This window comes from Pezoporus flaviventris, unplaced genomic scaffold, assembly GCF_033815535.1.
Source record: "Pezoporus flaviventris isolate CSIRO_AGI_PZ_B2104156 unplaced genomic scaffold, CSIRO_AGI_Pfla_v1 ptg000093l, whole genome shotgun sequence".
Lineage (NCBI taxonomy): Eukaryota > Metazoa > Chordata > Aves > Psittaciformes > Psittacidae > Pezoporus > Pezoporus flaviventris.
This window is the reverse complement of record NW_026892641.1, coordinates 4,938,336-4,958,688: the sequence shown is the minus strand read 5'-3', so window position 1 is coordinate 4,958,688 and position 20,353 is coordinate 4,938,336. Positions and strand designations below refer to the sequence as shown.

General features: G+C 49.9%; 1 protein-coding gene across 1 annotated transcript in view; it reads right to left on the bottom strand.

Annotated features, from left to right (window-relative positions):
• LOC133280930 (S-adenosyl-L-methionine-dependent tRNA 4-demethylwyosine synthase TYW1-like) overlaps positions 1 to 20,353 on the bottom strand; it is a 331,505-nt gene that overhangs the window by 92,095 nt on the left and 219,057 nt on the right. The window lies entirely within an intron of this gene.

Here is a 20,353-nt window from a genome sequence, read left to right as displayed (position 1 = left end):
AGTATTCTGGGGAATGAATCAGTTCAGTTGAAGTGTGATTGATTGAGGACTGAAAGCCACAATCCAGCAAGTCCTGGAAAATGTAATAGTGCTAAAACTATTTAGTTTTTGTTCTTTCATGTTTTGATTTGGTTTCCTCCCCCCTCCCCTTTCCCTTCTGGAGGTGGCTTTGTGCCAGGATGTTTGGGTGCAAACAATTCAGCTCTTTCCCAGCTGACTTGGACATGGGGTGGAGGAGGCTTTGGAGCTGGTAAGACCCACTGCCCCAGTGCTCTCGATGGAGCTGGGATTCCCATCCACGCTCTTGGTGGAGCTGGGATTCCCATCCTTCACCCACTCCCCCCAGAACCAGTTGCCAAAATGCACCAACAAGGAGAAAAAGGAAGGGAAGAACCCGATGGTGCTGAGCCTGCCAGCTCTGCTGATCCCAAACCTGGAAGCAGGAATCCTGCTCCTCCTAAGCTACTATGTGTCATGACACACGTAAGCATGTGTGGCCTCTTTGGTCAGCACGACTTTCAGAGCCGGACAATGGAGAGGAGCAACATGAGCATTAGGCTCAGCACTGGCATCTCCCTGACTTTATGGATTGTCCTCTAATGTGGTCAGTAAATCAGTGCCCTCAAACAAAGGGTAAATTTGGTGTCCAGAAAGCCCAATGTACTCCCGAATGCACCTCAACAACCATTTTGTGCAGCAACAAACCTAAACTAGATGCCACACATGGAGGGAGCAATGTGGTTTAGCTGCTTGTTTGAGATCCGGTCCAAAGCAACCTGTCAAGCACTGTGCCAGTGGCCTGGCTGTGTAATTAGCAATTGATGTGAGCATAAGTTGCAAGCAGTGCCATTAACATGGAATTGTTTGTGTTTTCAACAGATCTATTTTGATTCTTGGTTCCAAAGTGAAAATGCCTCTGTTTGTTCAACATTCCTCGTTGGCCTGTATTTTTCATTGTGGTTTTTTTTTTGACACGGTGTCAACATTTCTCAAGTGGGAAAAAAGCCCTGTGCCACACAGCGCACGAGGGAGGGAGGCACTTACGGACCAGGGCTCCCTCACAGACCGTTTTGACGGGGAGAAAATGGATTTCACCCTCATGAAATCCTTGGCAGGAAACACTGACTTGATGCAAACAGGAAAAAAACCCTAATAAATAAGAGGAAGTGCTGTTTGCTTTCGGATGGTTTGAATTGCCCATGTTTTAGGGGCTGAAAGTTGAGGGTTTTGTTATTTTTCAACTCTTCTGCTACTGGGACTAAGCAACCCCCCCATTAATTACCTTCCTACCAGTACCCATGGGTACACCCCAAGGGTAGCAATTGATATTGCTTTGGCACAAAACCCACATCCCCAGTGCCCAGAGCGCTATGGGGACACGACCCTGTGATAGGGGCTGGCCATGATGTCAGGGGGATGCGGTGGCAAGGGGCAGGGGAGCTGCCAGCAACACTGATTTCTACCCTGCCCACAAAGGGCACATCAGGAACTGACTGACCCCAAACCTTCCTTTTTGAGGAGGAGGACTTACAATGAGATAAATCACACTTCCTGTGAAAAGCAGTACTTTACAAACAGACATAAGCTTAAACCCAGCTCTAGCTTTCTACCTGCCCCACTCCAAACTCTATACAGGCTCCAGCCCCAAACTCTCACCCTACCAGGACTTCCCATTCAGTTCTGAACAAGTTCCTCCTCATCCTAGGAAGCAGCTCAAAGGCTGAGCGGAGAAATGGCTTTCTTGGCATGCACATCTCCTTTCTGATTATTATTCTGGTCATTCACCCTCTTTCCCTCTCAATCTTGAGGAAGAAGCAGTGATTTTGTGAGTCGGAATTTGGAGGTATTCCCAGCTCCTTTCCCTGCCCCCCCTCCCCAACTCCTGTTAATTAAAACTAATAAATCTGCTCAGCAGAGTTTGCAGAGCAGGAGGACAAGGTACAGTTCTCTTGACACAGCAAGGCCATCTCGCCTGCTCCCACACACCTCTTATTTATTTCATTTATTCACGGATTGACTCCGTTCTTGAGCCTGTTCCAGCAATACGCTGCTGATCGGAATTTCTCGCCTGTGCTACGTGCAGGCTCTTTGCCTTCCTTTCACAAGGAAGCAGTCCCCCAGGAGCTGCAAATAATCAACAATTATCATGGCATGCATCCCTAGACGTAATTACAGACAATCCAGACTAACCTGGAAACAAAGGGAGTCCGTGTTATACAAGACCTACTCAGTCTATTCCTCTGCACGGGCCCCGTACTGTCCGCAGGGTAAAGGGAGATGAAAGCACAGGGTCTGGGGTGCGGGGGGTTAGTGCAGTGCTCAGTCCTTTGTGCTGATTTGGGGGATGAAGTAGGAAAAGCCAGAAAGAGGGATCAGCCCCCACATATCATAGAATGGTTTGGGTTGGAAAGGACTTTAAGACCATCCAGTTCCAACCCCCCTGCCATGGGCAGGGACACCCCACACTAAACCATGTCACCCAAGACTGTGTAGGTATTTAAAGCCATCTGAGATGCTGCACAACCCCTGGCCACCCCAGAGAGCCAGGCTGCACCTGCCAGCCCCAGGAAGGTCCTGAAGGGCTCTGTGTAGCTATGAACTACCCGTGCCCTTCTCCAGCATGGTAAACCTGTCCTCCAGGAGGACAGAATTGGCCTCTGCATTAGGTGCTTGGTGTGAGATGGACTGGAGATGCTGCCCATTGCCTCTTTGCAGCCAAGTCCTCCTTGTCCATAGGGAGCGGGTGGTGATTCGTCCTCCCTGGCACCAAGCTGCTGCCAGAGGGGAGGACTGAGGAGAAGCGTGACCCAAGGGTGCCACTGAGCCTCTGGCTGACTTTCAAAGGCAGAAGTTGGTGCAAAATGGCTTTGGTCTCCTCCTCCTCGCCGGGAGGAAGGCAGTGCTGGTAGCTATAGCAACCAGGCCTCCTGTGCTCCAGCCGCCAAACTTCAGGCTTGGGCGAAGAAATGAAGAGGGACGGGAGAATGCAAATGACCTGCAGTTCCTCCAAACCCTTCTGATCAATATTATCTTCATTTGAAACCATGGGAGCTGGGGGAGACGTGCCTAAGGATAAAGGAGAGAATCCTGGGCAGCGTGGAAAGGCACAAGACAGAGAACCAAGACAATGATCCATCTCTTCCACTCTCCCCAGCCTCTGAGCAGGTTCAGAAGAGGCCGTACTCGTGTCATGCAGAGGGTAAGAGCTTTAATTAGTGATGTAAGTACCCTCCACAACAGACTTTGCTCTCTCTGTGCTCTTGGGAAATGGCTATGCTGCAGTTATAGAGGAGAAGCATGTCCTTACCCTGCTCTTCCCCCTCTCTGGCACATCAGCACGATGCAGCAGCAGGTGTGTGTCACCTCTGGAATGGTGCTGAGCCCTCTCAGGGCACAAAGCAGAGCTGGGGGGGGGGGGAAGAGCAGCAGCCAAAGAGTCGTGAACATCAGTGGCTGTGTCTGTCACACAGTGCTCCACATTCACCTGACCCAACAGCAACCACTGCACTCAAATCTGAGTCCAGATAAACGGTGTCCAGTTATGGGACAGCACATCCAGGTTGCCCATCTCACGGTCCCTGCACCTTCCCATCCCCTGCCCTGAACAGCGCTGGGGCTTGTTCCGCTTCATCTTCATCCCCACCCTCTGCACAGGACTTCCTGTGGGTGTTATTCCAACCTTTGGCTTTCTGATGGTTGTTCAAACAAGCCCACAGTCTATTTTAACCCCTTTCCCTGAACTGCTTGAATTCCCTGAACTGCTTTACAGATGGGGATATGTAGGCAGGGGGCAAAGGACTTGCTCAAAGTCATCTATCGACAACTGGTGGTAGATGCAGGAATTGACCCCGGGACCCCGAAGCTGAGTTTTAGAGCCCAGCTAGGCTGCACAGCCTGGAGATTTCTCCTATGAAACATTCTCTGTCTCAGATGGTTTGTCAGCAAAAACTAAAGGGGAAGAAAAAGGAATCTGACTTCTGGAGGAAAAGTCACCATTTGCTTTGCACTGAACCCCACTGAAATCTCCAACCCACTGAAACACTTAAATGTTGGTTTTTAGAAGGTTGATCGTTGCTTTTTGGAAACAATCACTTCTTAAAGAAAGCTGTTTACACAGATATCCACCATCCTTCCCTCACTGGAAGCAGCAGCTGTTGTGGGAGACAGCTGAAATGGCAAACACGCTCCTGTTCAATCCATCACCCAGGCACAAGGAGAGAAGAGCTACTTAACTTAAAGGACAATGTTTGCATAAGAGGAGCTGGGCCACAAATCAATTCACACTGGAAGTCAGGAGAAGGGTTTAAGCACAGTGGTGGGCTCCTGGTGATCTCATGGCATCAGGAGATAAGAAATATGACCCTTTCCTAAGACAGAGCTGAAACAGGGGAGTGGGTTCGCACAGCATCGCGCACCATGGCGCTGACTTCGACTTGAGCAAAGCAGAAAGGTCTGATTTCATCTTTGTTTCACACCAGAGGTCTCTGGGCAGCTACAGCTCTACCTAATGATCTGTGCTGTATGGAAAGAAACTTAAAGAACACTTGCTATCGAATCTCCATTGTCTTCCCCATCCTATTTGCATTTAAAACCAGCCTTCAGATGCGGTGCATGGGACAAGACACATTTCTGCTCAATACCCATCCAATTTTCCCTGTTGTGGATTCATGCTGGCGGCCCCGATTGCTATTGATACAGATGGAGTTGCGTGAGATTCCAGAGTTTTCTGGCCCAGGCTCATCTAACAGGGAGATAGCTGCAGTGGTTTTGAGTGCCGTGGTTGAGCCAACACATATAGGAGGGGGAGTGTGGTGTGCCTGGTTACTGAGGAACAAAATTAGGGGGGAATCTGGGGGTTGAAACCTTTCCCTTTCTTAAATGGGGACAAACCCCCCAATTTCCATCCCAGCCAGTAATAGTTATCCCAAAAAAGAATTGATCTCAAGTAACAAGAAACATTTTGCTCCAGCTATTTGTACGCATTATTTTTCAACCTCTGCAGCCTCACTATTAAAATGCTTCTATGTTTTTTGTAGAAGACACTATTTACATTTTAAAACACCAGAAAAAGTCACTTTGTGTTTCCAAAAAATGATAAAATAAACCCATTTGAAAATGTCAGAATGACAGAAGAGGGAAAACCATCAACAGAGGGTGCCAGAAAGGCTAAAGCCTCTTTCAGTTTAGTCTTTACTAAACAGATCAGCTGTGAGTTGGTGCCTGACATAATTAACACTGAGGAGTAAGATACCAGCCAGGAAGGGACAGAAGAGTTTTGAGCGTACTTAGCTATTTCTTAGTGATTTTGGAGCCAACCCAGCGATATCTGAGGAGATGACAAGGCACAAATGTAGAAAAGGGCAGATGCAACACCCGCCTTTTCAATGGGGAGGGAGGAGAATGAGTTACTTCCAATTTCCAGAAGCACACTGAGAGCAAACAAAGCCCGTGCAAGCACCTGCGAGAACACAGGCAAAGGAATAACAGCCAACATGAATCTGGGAAGACCAGATTGGGTCAAACCAATGTAATTCCCTCCAGTGACAGGGCGGGTGCTGGGGGAAGATGCAGGAGATGTCATCTGTCTTTCCTGCAGGAAGGCTTTTCAAGCTGTCCCCCATGACATTCTCATCAGCGTGCTGGGAAATGGCCCCGTACTGTAATTTGGCTCTACCTAGAGAGGGATTACCAATGGGCCCCTGTCAGAAAAGAGGGATGCGTCCAAGGGGGTCTCTCTTGACGTGGCAGGATTCGATATTTCAATTACCCTCCCGGATGATGGAAGAGGGGAGATGCTTATGACATCTGCAGAGGGCTCATCCCAGGAAAGGCTATGGACACTTTGGGGGACACAAAACCAAATTCAGACCAGACTTGAGACCCTGGGAGTGATGGGGAGCTGGACAAGGGACCTGAAATACCCTATAAAACTGACGACATTCCGAGAGGACCAGCACACAGCTCACACAAACACCAGGTGGGCTCCAACAGGCTGGGAAGCAGCTTCATGGAGAAAGATGCAGGGCTGTATTTGAGGAGAAGTGGAACAGACCGTGGCAATAAAGGCGAAGGGGTGACTGCAGCCTTGTCTAGAAATAGCTCAGAAAGAGCCTTCTCCAGACAGGGGAGTGAAACACAGAAACCCTCTGGGGCTTTCTGTCCTCGTTTCTGTTCAGTGGTTTGGGTCCAGCGGAGACAACTTTGGCTGCCATTGGGTTTGGGTTAAATACATGGCCATTTCCACCAGGAAGTTTCCAATTCCCTTTCTTCTTTCTGCAGAGCATGATTCCCATTCCACGCCTGACACTGCCTCCCTGATCCTTCATGTGGAGCCAAGGATTAATAGCATTTCAACACCATCCTCAGAAAAATCAGCAACCTGCATTCACATCTCACTGGAGGATGCAGGCTCCAGAGCAGGCTTCTCCTTCAGGGCGACACAGAGTGATGGGGCCACTCCAATGGGTTGTGACCACAAACCTGCCAGCAGAAGGAAGATTCAGGGTCTCTCAGATCTCCCTGATGGCTCTATCTTTTACCAGCTCTTCTGTAAACACACGCTGAGCACTAACTGCACGCACAGAAAAGGCTGTTGCTAACAGATTGGACGGCTTGTTGCTACTCTACTAAGAATGTCCTGCTAATTTTTTGTTTTCACCAAATTTTCCACTTGAAATATGAGAGTGGAAACGAAGCTGTGAGCTGCATCACTAAAGAGAAGCAGAGCTGCTGCTTTGCCTTTGGCTCTGGTGGGAGCTCGGAGCCTGCTGGCGTCGCCTGTGCACCCCATGCCGTAACTCGGCCTTGCACCCAGAGCCTCATCCCAGGCTGCGACAGCCATGGAAAAGGAAAAACGGGGCTGAAAATGGTCAGACCAACCTATTCATCCCTGTGGAAAGGCCTGCTCCTGGTGGCCTTGCAAATAATACATAAACCCAACAAATAACAAAATAAGACCAACTAAACCAATGCAGCCTTGGAAATAAGGAATGATGCTGCCAGTCTTGGGAGACGGAAGCTTCTTTGGAGAGAGGAAGAAAGATGATAAGGGAGCAAGCACTGCCATTTCTAGTGGTGTGGTGGCTGAGCTTCAAGGTCAAGCTGACAAAGGCCATTTGTTTCAATCAGAAGCCAAACTTTTTGTCTCCCAACCGCACCTTCCTCCAGGCCATATTTCACACAAAGCCACGTCCTCGTGCCATCAGCTGCAGTGCAACATGGGGAGGACCCAGACAGCAGCACAGCATCAATCTGGGCTGCCATTCAGCAGCACCCTGCAAGGAGATTTCAACAGGCTATTGTGGAGAAATCCTTTAAGTCCATCTGTGTAGCACAGGAACAAGAGAAAGGCAAATGGGTAACTGGGAAGCGTTTTGACACTGGGAAGGAATATAAATCAGAAGGGCTGCTGGAGCTTTACTGTACAACTGTAGGTGTGGTGTTGTCAAAATCCCTCAATCCTGCTATTTTCTGTTGACTAAATTCTCTAGCAAACAGCAACAGGGGCAGCTCCTGGCTCCAGCATCCTCATTCCTACCTGCTCATTTGGCCTCTGCAAGAACCTCCCCTTGGCAGGGCACCCAGGCAGCCCCATAGCCCCCTTCTGCTGCAGACACCCCAGTCACCCCACGAGCTGCAGTTTGGGGTGCACTGGGGACCTTGGTGTTGGCTGAGGCCTCCAAAAGAAGCCCAGCAAGGTCTTGCACAGCAAAATGCACTGATCACAGAGGAAAACGAATGTGGAGGGGGCCTGAAATCCAGAGCTGTCAGAGATCTGGGAAATGGGAGACTACGAAGATTCCCCTTTTGGGGAACCACCAGAAAACTACCCAAGGCCCAAACGTGGGGAGGCACAGAGGGGATGGATGAGTGTGCACGGGGATGCGGGTGAGCATGCACGAGCAGATGCTGCTGGAGAGGGAAAGGCACATCCTAGAAGTGTTTAAACATGCAAACACACAAACCCTCTTAACAATCAGCGCCGATGGAGATATTGATGGTTGCATTAAAAGTAAATATATTTTTTAATTAAATAATTCTCCCCTTCTCCATTCAAGGGGCGTGAAAGCACTCGTCAAATTAAACTGCTGCTTCCATTTCTCTTTCTCTCTCCCCTCTGACACACACCAAGACTGTCATTTCCCCCTCTGCCTTCCCACCATCACCACCACCCCACGGCACCAGCGGCTTCGGGGCTCTTTAACCTCCTCTTGGCCTCCCAGGAAACAACCACAGGTAGAGCACAGAAGCCGATTTCCTCCTCCTTCCCCTCTCCTCTTTCCCCTCAGCCCCAGCTCAGGCACATCTCTGAAGGGCTCATTAATCAAAAGGCAATTAATTCCTCATCATGGGGGCAAATACCAGATATAGACGCTCCATAGCCGCCTTCTTCCATGCTTGAGTGTTTCCTGATTCCTGCAAACTGAAATAAAAAGAAGCCAATGCAAAAGAAACACCAAATGATTAAATGCTTCATTAACATCCTGCAGAGGGGGGGGGGTGCCCACAGCTTATTTATCTGTCTCTGCTGCCAAAGAGACCAATAGTTCAGATGAGTTGAAACGGTGCCCCAAAGCGGGATGTGAGGTGGTGAGGTCCCCTTGCCCTAGAAGGTCTTGTGAGATGGAACATCTAGAAAATGGGACTGATTCCCCCCAGAATGGGGGAAAAACATCCCTTTTTCTTCTTCCCTTCCCTGGCCCTCAGGTTTGAGATGGGGCACTGCTCAGTCTTTCTCCATCTCATCCTAGTATCAGATCCCCGCTCTGCTCCCAGCATGAGGACCATTACACATCCCACCGATAACCCACGACCCTTAAAATATAACTAATGAACAGGTTCATGATGGGGAGAAGCAGCTATTGCTCCTGTTCATTTTGTTGCTGAGGAGTCAAGAAGTGACTAAGAGTTCTGATACATAAATCTATAGGTTTGCCCAACCTTTGTGTCCGAATCAATGAGCTGATGATCGCTGCCTATGGAAGCTGTTATATGAGTTATTAAATCACAGAATTTACAGAAAACAAGGCACATGATTTACACGCTCAGCTGCTATTGTAAATCATAGTTTGTAGCAGAAAATAATTTTATATTATTAAAGCAATTACCACGTAATCATTTAAGTTTCAAAAATTCATGAATCTTTGTTCACTCTTCAATGGGGTCGCCGCATTTTAGCCTGTTCCATCGACCTTGCCACTCACTGCAGTGCAAGAAAGAAAAGGCAAGAAGTAACAACAGGAAATTTTTATAATACTAAACTATAAGGCTTGGCAGAAATTACTTCTGAATATAATTAACGCAAAGGCATTGTGTCTGCAGGAGGGACGCACAAACACTGTCCTCCACTGCATCTATCTGCTCTTTCTCTCTAGCTCGGGCTGGATTCCCAAGGGCACAGCTTTGAGCAGGGTTTTCTCCCTTCCCTTTTCTTTCGTCACCTGAATAAATTGCCAGATCGTGTGTTCAGAACCCAGCAGCTCACTGGAGCCTGATGGGCAGATGAGCAGAAAAATACAGCTGCACGATACGGGGCAAAGTGTGATGCTCCCCATCGGGAAGCAGCCCCAGCACCCTCCCCTCCTTCCACCCCAAGTGACGGGCAGCTCTTCCTGTGCTTTGCAACCTCCAGGTTCAGGGTCTGACAGCCAGAACTAAGCTTCCCCCAAGAAAACCAACGCTGCAAAGCAAGCTGAGCTCTGCCAGTCTGGGTCAGGCTCTTATGTGCTGGCAAGCAAAGAGAACTTGGCCTGGCTTATTTTTGTTATCTTCCAAGATGCGTGAACCTGCACTGCTCATTATTGTCATTATTTTGCTTTAATAGTCAAAGAGGTTACCCAAGATCTTCTGATTTTATATCCATGAATTTAGCTCGGTAGTTTTTCCTCTATGGGAAAGAAAGGAAGGGGAAAGAAAGCAAGCTTCTCCCAGGAGACGGCAGTTTGAGGCTCCTTAGCATGCCACTTAGAAACCGGGTGGCTAAACCCTGCTTTGGTTGGTGAACAGGTTTTCCTCTAGTCCCTCTCCCCAGGGAAATACAAATCTGTCTTTGAAACATCACTGCAAAGTAGGACAGTAATGTTAATGCTATTCTGCTGCAAGGAGAGCATGAGCAATTTGCCCAAGGTAGTTGAGGGAGTGTGTGATGGATCCAGAAACAAGACCTGGGTCTCTCCCCCCTTCCTTGGCATGCTCTGGAATCAGGGGCAATAAAATATCCTCTTGGGCCATGTTTAGTCCCGTAAGGGTTTGGGCACTGGCTGTCCCACACAGCAGCACCGGTCTGCTGCTCAAGCTCCTATTCGTTGCCTCAGAGCTGCTTTTCGTGCCAGGTGGATGCTGCTGAAGACGGTGACATCCTTATCACACCCCCTTCAAAGTCTTTGTGCCATAATCCTGGCTTGGATTCTGCCCTTTTATCATTATTTTAAGTTATCCTGATTTCCCTGGGAGTTTCGGCTCTCCCCACTTAGAGCACAACCATGGCAAAACACAGTCTTTTCCAGGGCTCCATGAGTGCTATCCCTTTCTAAAGACAGGATCTCTACCTTCATTCACTCTTTTTTTCCCATAGATATAAACTGCATCTCTTGCTTCCTCACCATGTTACTCCAGGTTTGCATCACTGTGATATGAAACTGGAGCATGAGGAGGGTTGTCTGGTCCCATTGTTTCCATTTCCCCCCTTGCTGGTCAAGGAAACTCAAGTCAGTTCCCCCCTGCACACGCTGGCAGAGCACCCCAGGGTCAATAAAAAGGACCAGTTCAGCCCAGGGAGGGAGTGACTCACATCACCCCGAAAAGTCACTGTGGATTCAGGAGGCAGAAGCAGCAGCTTTGGCAAGTCGGTCTCAATGTAAATAGAAGAAAAGAGCAATACCGTTTTCCTTTGGAGCATGTAAGAGGTTGTCATGGGGAAGGTGTGGGGGCTTTTTTGCAAAGGGAACAGTGCTGATGACCTTTGGAGAGTGTCTGCTTGGAGGCAGCTGCTGCGTTCAGCACATCCCTGGGCTTCCCAAATCCACAGCTTTGAGAGAAACGCTGCTCAGCCCTGTCCTCCCTCTTGCTTCAAAACCTGACTCAGATCTGCATCTCCATGCCAGAAGAAACCTCCAATATGCCATGCTGTACTATAACATACTGTGCCATTGCAGGGGGTAATGGGTTTAAACTAAATGGGGTAGATTCAGACTTGATCTAAGGCACAAGTTCTTCCCTGTGAGGGAGCTGAGGCACTGGCACATGGTGCCCCGAGAAGCTGTGGCTGCCCCATCCCTGGCAGTGTTCAAGGCCAGGCTGGACACAGGGGCTTGGAGCAAGCTGCTCTAGTGGAAGGTGTCCCTGCCCGTGGCAAGGGCTGGAGCTGGATGAGCTTTAAGGCACCTTCCAACCCAAACCAGCCTGGGATTCTAGGATTCTATCACCCTCAAGAGCTGGGGCTTGGGTGTCTGAGCCCCTGGAAAAACACCCCCCATTTGAACAAGAAGTCTAACAAGCAACTGGAATTTGCCCCAGATCAAGTTTGTAACAGCCTATAAAATGGTTCCTAAACTGCAACTGAGCTGGAGCACTACACTCGCGAGCCTGTGCTCCTGTAACTGCAGCAGTGATCCGTGCTTTGCTTGATGGATAAAGCAGAGGATCAACAACTCATGAGTCTTCCCCAGTTTTGGCAATGATCCACCTGATGATTTCAGGGCTTTATCTACTTATTCCTTCAGTTTCTGGAAAACTGCAGGAGATAAAGGCTTACACCCGGCCTCCACCTGCGGCTTGAGATACGAAGGTGGGATGTGCAGTTTAGACACAGCAGCCAGAGGCTGGTGTGCTGGGGCACGTGGGACAAGTCACACGAATTAGCAGCAGTGGCAACTGAACACAGAGAAGCCCCAACGCCCAGAAATCCAGGAACTGAAGCCATCTGGGGCAGGAGGATGAAGCTCTAAGGCACGGGGAATCTGCTCCATTCCCAAGCAGATCTGCATGTCCATCTGCAGAAGAGCAGGGATGCTCTGCACGTTTCCTCAGAAGCAGAGCCACCTCTAGGACATGCTCCTGGGGCATCTCAGGAGGGAATGCGGGCTCCTGCATCCAACAGGCATGGATGCTGCTCAGCATGGGGTTGAGTGGGGTTCTGAGGCTGAGGCAGGAGGTCTGACTGCAATCACATCTCCCACTCATTTTGCAGGCTTGGTTTAGTGCATCTGTGGTATGCTCTGGAAGCAGCTCAAAGAGATTTTGATAGCACTGCTGGGAGAAAATGAACCTGTTAATGCTGCTATTTACTGCAAAAAGCATTCATGCTGTCGTGGTTTAAACCCAGTCAGGTAACTTGTTCGCTCACCCCCCCCCTTCTTTCCCTCCCCCTACTCCCAGAGGGACGGAGAGGAGAATCGAAAAGAATGCAACTCCCACGGGTTGAGATAAGAACAGTTTAGTAACTAACGTATAACACAAATCACTACTGCTACCACCGATAATAATAATGATAAAGGAAATAACAAGGGAAGAGAATACAACACCTCACCACCAGCCAACCGATAACTTGCCCCCCTCAGCCCGACCAAGCACCGACCCATACCTCCTCCAACCCTGCAGTCTCCCAGCCCTTCCGGCTAACTCCCAGTTACATCCTGGGCATGACGTGCTGTGGTATGGAATACCTCTTTGGTCAGTTTGGGTCAGGTGTCCTGTCTCTGCTTCCTCCTGGCTTCCCCTCCTCCCTGGCAGAGCATGAGGCTCACAAAGTCCTTGGCCAAACCAAAACATTGCTATCAGCTCTGTTCCCAGGCCGAAAGTCAAAACACAGCACTGCACCAGCTACCAAGAAGGAGAAAAATGACCGCCACTGTTGAACCCAGGACACACTCCCAGAACACTTTCTCATCGCAATGATCATTTTTAGCTGTGAGAATGAATTAGCCTTCCACTGAAAAGCTCTTTGCATGGGAAAGAGGTCAGCTGGGAGCAGCAAACCGATTATTTGGGGGTAAGGCCCTGCCCCAGCTTCCAGGGCATGGGTTTAATTCTCATGTTTAACTCTCCATTTCCAGCCACCCTCTGTACCCTTGAAATCTCTTTGTCCCCAGCTCTAATGAGAAGGGGCATGCTTAAACATACCTGCAGATAACCCACTGCTCCCTCCTGCCAATAAAAGCCCTGGGTTATTCTGGCAGGACCAGTTCATTTAATCACCTTCAGATTACCAGGTTTGCTTACGGCAATTTAACAACAAACAGTGTGAGATCAATGTAACTAACAGCAGGCATTCACTCAGCAGCAGCCTGATCCCAAACCACCCCTGCACCCAGTCCTGCCCTGCAGCTCGATCCAAGGGACTCTGAATGAGGGCCACGGTCTGCCTGGCTCCTCCGGTAGGAGTTAATTGCAGGCAAGGTTTGAATAGGAAGGAGGCCAAGAAGATAATTATCCCTCTGGCCCTGGTTCTGAGCATATCAACCAGCCCTTGCCTCGGCAGGCCGCTGGGAACAGGGCTGCTTTGGCCTCCAGGGAATAACACACAGGATCTGCCTGAAAGGGATTTATCGCATCCTTTCCCCACCAATGGTCACACAGATGCTGGTGCTTGCTCCGCTCATCCAACCCTTCCATCCCAGGGCTAGAATCCTGTGGGTAGAATCAGAGACGGTTTGGGTTGGAAAGGACCCATCCAGTTCCAAACTCTTGCCATGGGCAGGGACGCCCTAGACCATAGACCTAGACCTAGACCCTAGACCATATCACACAAGGCTCTGTCCAACCCGGCCTTGAACACTGCCAGGGATGGAGCATTTGCATGGGGCTTTTCATCAGGGGGTGGGTTCACCCAAGACAGGGAGACCTTTGTAAGGCAGGAGCTGACAGCTGCTCCTGATGGGACAAGAGTCTGGGACAGCTATTGTCTCCTCCACTGCCCAAATCCTGACCAGGCACTGGGAGCAGCATCTAACGCTGGCTCCTCCAGGCTGGGCACGATGACATGCAGGTCTTCATTGCCTCTTCTGCTGGCTGTGGTAGCCCCCGTTGAGTGGCGAGCAAACTTTCCTCAACCACACCATTTATTTCCTTCTCCAGCTTCCTGTGTTACTAATTCCCTGAAAGAGATTGATAAACCTCTGGTTACAGGTCACTTGCTGCGGTAATAAGTAGTGCAGAAATCAATAGCCGTAAATAGTGGCTGGGAATCAAATGCTCTGAACTACAGTACTTGAAGTGAGGAGAAGGTTTAATTATGCCATTGTCTGGCTTGCTTTGCCTTGGAGGAGCAGGACAAAGATGAGGGAGGCAAGAGGCAACATGCTCCCGGAGTTGAGCTGATCCTTTAGTTTGGGGCCAAGGCTGGAAAAGCCCATAGGTATGAAGGGATGTTGAGGACTTTGAGAGCCTTCCAAAGGCAGCACAGCTTCACACCACAGTTAGCTGCAGGCTTGATTTTAACAGTGCCTGTGCAATCCAGGGTGAAAGCTGTGTGTGATTAAAGAAGTCTGGTGGCAGCCAAATAGGAACGGGTGGAAGGCATAGAAAGAAGTAAATTGACTTTTTATTAGAGCAGACAAGGGTTTAGACGTGAGACTGATTCAGACAAGTACTGAGCTCTGGGAAGGTCCACCTGAGGGTCATCCACAGCTTTTGGATGCAGAAAGAGGGAGGCTGTTTGCTCTTGCAGGGGTTTGGGATGATGGAGTTGAAGGCACGTGCATAGGCAGCTCTCACTGCTCAGATATGCAGCTATAGCAGGAGAGGGAACGACTGCTGGATGGGCTGAGCAGGGAAATGGCAGTGTTAGTTGCTCTTAGTGTTAGCGATAAAGTACTACTGTGCATGTTTAGCAGCTCTTGTATGCTTCTGAAGTTAGCAAAGTGCAAGGCTTTCCTATATCCAGATAACCGATGGCCTGTTTGGAAGAGGCACAGTGGTCAAACACTTGTACCCTAATGTTAGGGCAAGCCTGCGGGATGTTCCACAGGGCTCAGACTTTTCTGGGTATAAAAATCTGTGCCTTCAACCATCTGCAAAGCCCTTTCTCTTCCCGGTGGAATGAGGTCTAGAGATGGTGGCTGACTCCAGCTCACATGGGGTGGGAAATAAAGGAAACCCTCCCCAGCCCTATAACCCCACTGCCCCTCTCAGCTGCTGTCCCGTGCTTCCAGAGGAGCCGAGTGCTGCAGGACCACGGCATGCCAGGTCTCTCTCACCCTCTCTGCTCTGGGAAGGCTGATGGACCCTCCAAGCAGAGCGCAGATGCCAGGCTGGAATGGGAAACCATCCAGCCGGTTCCCACCACTTTTTCCCAACCAGTGTGACTCCAGCTGGAACGAGGAGGAGTTTCACCCCAGGATAAAATACTGAAGAAAAAGCCAAAGAAGATTGGCAGCTTTCATGTTTCCTAGCTCAGCTTTCCCTGGAAAAGGGAAACATCTGCTCCCACACCTGGATCCAGGCTTCGGCTGGGCAGCTCTGTCCAAGTGCCAAAGGGAAGAGGCTTCCCCTGCTCGCTGCATGGGGCTGATGCTGCAGTAAAGCGATGCCCAGGCACCAGCCTTGCAGCAGGAGGTTTCCTCCACGTTGTGCTGGCTCCACTGCTCACACCCACGACTTAGACCACATCCACCACAGCAAAAAGCACAGGAACACTGCAAGCAATGTGGGGAAATGCTCCCAAACCACCCCTGCTCCTGAGCCTCTGCCCTGGGTAAGCAGCTCCTTCCCTTGGGGCTGGGTCCTCTGCTCCATCTTCCTTTGCTGCTGCCCCTCAGGTCCCCAAACCCCTTTGTCCCCCCCCGAATCCCTCTGGCACTGCACCCATCTGCCTGTCCCCTTCGCAGCACCCACTCTGCTTGTGGCTGCTCCTGCAGAGCCTGGCTGCACTTCTCCAGCTACCAGGGCATAAATATGGGACGAGATAAATATTGTCACGGCACATTACCCTGGTCCTTCCTCACCAACACACACTGCAGACAGACTTATGCTTCTATTTATATGTGTATATCAATCTAATTATGCTATATAAACTGTATATTCAACTGTCTATTGTGTATATTTAATATAAATGCCAGCTAATTGCCCTCAGTAAATATATATGGGGATTAACGGTATTGAAATTAAATTTATTGGTAATCCCCTTGAAAAGAAACACACCAAATAAAATAAACACATAAAATAAAAGCAGGGGACATCACAGTTTTATGCCTGGTTCTTTTCACTGTCTATAGGTTGGGGCTTTGCCAAGAAAGAGCATCAAGGTCTCAAATGCCTTTTCCAACCCCCCCCCCCCCCCAGCAGCACCGGCTCACATTGATGGTGTTTGCAGCCACAGGAGCCCACGTTGCTCCCAGCACGCTGGTCTGAGCCCTGCGTGTGGCTCTGGCCCGCCGTGGCTCGCTATCGTTGCTGACAGCTGGCCCGGCAGATTGGCGATGGGCTCCGGTGCTTCCCAGCCGGAGGTCACTGCCTCCAATACGGCCCTGGTCGGCAGTGATGGGGAGTCATTGCAGCCCAGCAGATGTTTGATGGCATGTGTGAAATGGGCTGGGGGTGCTGGGCGGCCACGGCTCGGAGCGGGCAGACCCCGTTAACCCCATCAGCCAAGCGCGCAGGGACGGCTGCCTCGCGCTGCATCGCACCGGGGTCCCTCCTAGCATCAATCAAATCCTCCCCATAGGAGGGACAGTTCAGCTCTCACATCCCTTTTCCCACCCTGGAAAGACGTGCCAGTTGGCAGCTCTGTTATTTGGTGGCTCGGGGCGCACAGGGATCTGCACAGGTCTGCTGGCTCAGAGCAATGCTGGCGCAGGATGCTGGGGGGACCAGGATGGGTTTAGCCTCCGTGATCAGAGGTTTTAAAGAAGAGCGTAGGCAAGCTTCTGCTGAAAGTGGTTTACGCCAAAAGAGCCTCATACAGCAGGTTATGCAGCAGGTGTAGTGTGCAAAAGGAGTGACACAGAGCCTAGATCAGCCACTGACAATGAGGCTGTATGAGATGTTCCCCCATCTGATGCCTCAGATCTTCCCCTGCTCTTTTTGGCTCCAGCAGAAAACCCCTGACAATGCTGAAATCTGCTGTGTCGCACTTTTGCACCATTCTGTGTCTGTGCAGCCCTCCCGGCTGCTGTGCTGCTAATTACTTGGTTGTGATCATTTCTGCCCTGCTCCTTCATGCTGGCACTGAATGTGCAGCCACTCTGGGATGGGGGACCCCGTGGAGATCTCAGCCTGGTTCCAGAAGGGAGTGTGAGCCTTTGACCCCTGCCATCAATCCTCACTTTCTGTGGTTTGCTGTATTTTACCAGCAAGACAACAATTCCTCTGCACCTTCCTCACATCATTAACTTATTTAATCCCACGCCTCAGAAGTTTGCAGGCCTATGGTTTGCTGGGGGGGCACTGGGGAGGGAAGTGATGCTCCAAGGCTTGCCCAGTGTGCCCCAGACTGCATGAGGGGAAGTCATACAGAATCACATAGAATCAGAGAACAGGTAGGGTTGGAAAGGACCTTAAGATCATCCAGTTCCAACCCCCTGCCATGGGCAGGGGCACCTCACACTAAACCAAGGCTCTGTCCAACCTGGCCTTGAACACTGTAAGTGATGGAGCACTTATTGCTTCTCTGCGCACCCTGTGCCAGCACCTCAGCACCCTCACAGGGAAGAACTTCTGCCTTATCTCCAACCTGAACTTCCCGTTTCAGTTTGAAACCATTCCCCTTGAGAAGCACCCTGTGCTCTCTGTCCCTCCTGTCACCCTTTATGCCCTCTCCTCTGCCCTAGACATGAATCAATGGAAGCTGGGCAGTCATGTTTCCTTTCCTTCCTTCCCTCTTCATCACTTCTCCCTGCCAGGTGCCTCCTTTCTGCCTGCATAGCCCTCAGGGAAAGGCTGTCTTGACCGTTTTGAGCCACTATGTTAAATTGATGCTCTTGTTAATCTCCTGGATCCTGGCTAAATGACAGGAGCAGAAAACAGAGGGAGAAGGTGCTTCCCCAAACACACACACGTGGGTGCACACAGGGTCCTTCATGCAGCAGGACAGATGGATCCTGGGTCTTTCCTCTTGAATTGGAGATCTGTCTTTGGGAGTGAAGAAAAAGAGATGGCATAAATGGGGACAGAGGTGCTGCATGGTCCAGGTATTTGGAGAGGCCCATGGTCGAGCTGGATGCTCATCTCGGTTGCACACCCAGTTTGCCCTGTGATGGACCTGTGCTCATACTCCTTGGACAACTACAGCAGCTGATTTGGAGCTGTCTTTTCCCATTTGACACCCTCTTTCCAAAGGTCAGGTATCCTGGGCTGTCTGTGAAGCATCTGGTTTCCAGGTGTGGAAATGGGCTGGTGCTGCTGTCATCCTTAATGTCCTCTTTATCCTCAATGTCCTCCTTATCCTCACTGTCCTCACATTACAGCCTCTGTAGACCACCCACCACAGAAACACTCATACCCAGAAACAAGCCCATGTCCTACCATATGGCCCCATGTGGTGGTAAACTGCCTGCTTCCAGCCTCCAAAGTGAGCTGCGGTGAAATGCATCCATCATTCATGGAAGCTTCCTCTCCCTTTAGACCAGAGCAACTTATTTGGCAATGAAGAACCACCACCCCTTGGATCTCTTCATCTGACAGGGCTGGGAGCTACCAGATGAGTATCTTAAATAACTAATGGTGACTCAGAGGAGCGTTAAACAAAGATAACATTGTCACTTCTCTGTTCCGCTTTGGTTTCTCACTCTTCAGCTTTCCTGCCAGTTTATTATCTCTTCAGTTTTACTTCTGATGATCTTGTAACTCTTAACAGGATGTGTATTATCTTTGGCAGGCTCTTGCAAATGTATGACCTTTGCATCAATGCACGGAGGGAATAAACAAGAGGGATGCAGGCAGAGGAATAAAAGCACCTTCTGAAATGCTGTGATTGAAAGAGGAGGGCTCTGTTTATCAGCTCGGGGGGGGTGGGGGGGTGGGGGGGGTGGTGTGGGTGGAGGGGGTGGGGGGTTTGGAGGGGGTGTGGGGGGATGGGTTATGTGTGTGGGCTCCCCACCCTGTGTGAGAGGATCACAGAATCAAGCCCTTTAAGCTCATCCAGTCCAACCATTCCCCAGCACTGCCAAGGCCACCACTAACCCATGGCACTGAGGGCCACATCTACACAGTGTGAGAACACTTGCAGGGCTGGTGACTCCAGCACTGCCCTGGGCAGCCTGTTCCAATGCCTGAGCATCCTTTGGGGAAGGAATTGCTCCTTGTCTCCAATTTAAGCTTGGCCTGGTTCCTCTTTCCACTTGCCTGTTTGGAGAGATTCTGAATCTCCAGCCGTCCAGCATCTCTGCTGCCCAATTCATCAATCTGTTGGGCATTGCTAGACACTTCCTCAAGCTCTGTCCCGCAGTAGTTGTGTTTCACAGGGGTTAGGGTGGTGTGCGTGCTGAGCCACATGAGATCTGCAGCTGAAGGCAGCTTTAAGCAGCTCTGGATGAACTGGTAATACCAGCAAACACCACTGGCACCACCAGAAGCACTCACATCAGAGGACTGCTGGCTCATTTATGACAAGGACACGCTGAATGCAAGCTTACAGTTTCACACTGTTGCTTGGGTCTTCAATCACCACCCTCCACACGTTGCACAAAGCCAAAACTCATTTGGATAAACTAAACAGCCTTTGATAAACTACATGCAGCAGTGAGCATTGCCCACTGCAGGAATGAGCCATCCCCCTCACATCCAGGCTCATGGTTCCCAAGGACCAGAACTCTTCAGTTCTGCCTTGTTAGATATTGGCAATACTTGGTATTGTAGAAACTTCTTCAAAGGTGAGGAACACCTGGATTAAAAGGTCTGCCTTTTTGTTTACATCATGAGAAAGCCTTGGGGAAGTAGGAAATCTCATTAGGAATTAACTTGGGATCAAATATGACCTCCTGGGTGATTCTGAAAGGCTGGCTTGATGAACAGAGCCACCTCAGACCTCTCTGAAGAAAAGAACCACATCAAATTTTGCTGTTACGAAGTACTTAATAGATCTAATTTACAAAGCAGTGCTGCTCCCAATTCCCAGAGTGCTACAAATCCTGCAGCCTATTTCTTTCCAAGAATGACTTCGATTCATTCATGGGTTTTAATGCAGCAAGCTGTTTAAAAGCTGCAAGAGATGTTTTAGGACAGGAAGCCTGAGCCCTACGAAGTGTACCAGGCTCTGCTCTATCCTCAGCAAGCCTGGAGAGTTATGTAGCTCTGATATGACAGGGGGTACCAGGGTTTTTTCACTCAGCCTGGAAGCAGCATCACCACAACCTGTGAAGTCAGGTTGCTACCTGATCAGAACCACTCTCACTATAGCTTACAGTGATACTTGGCTCAC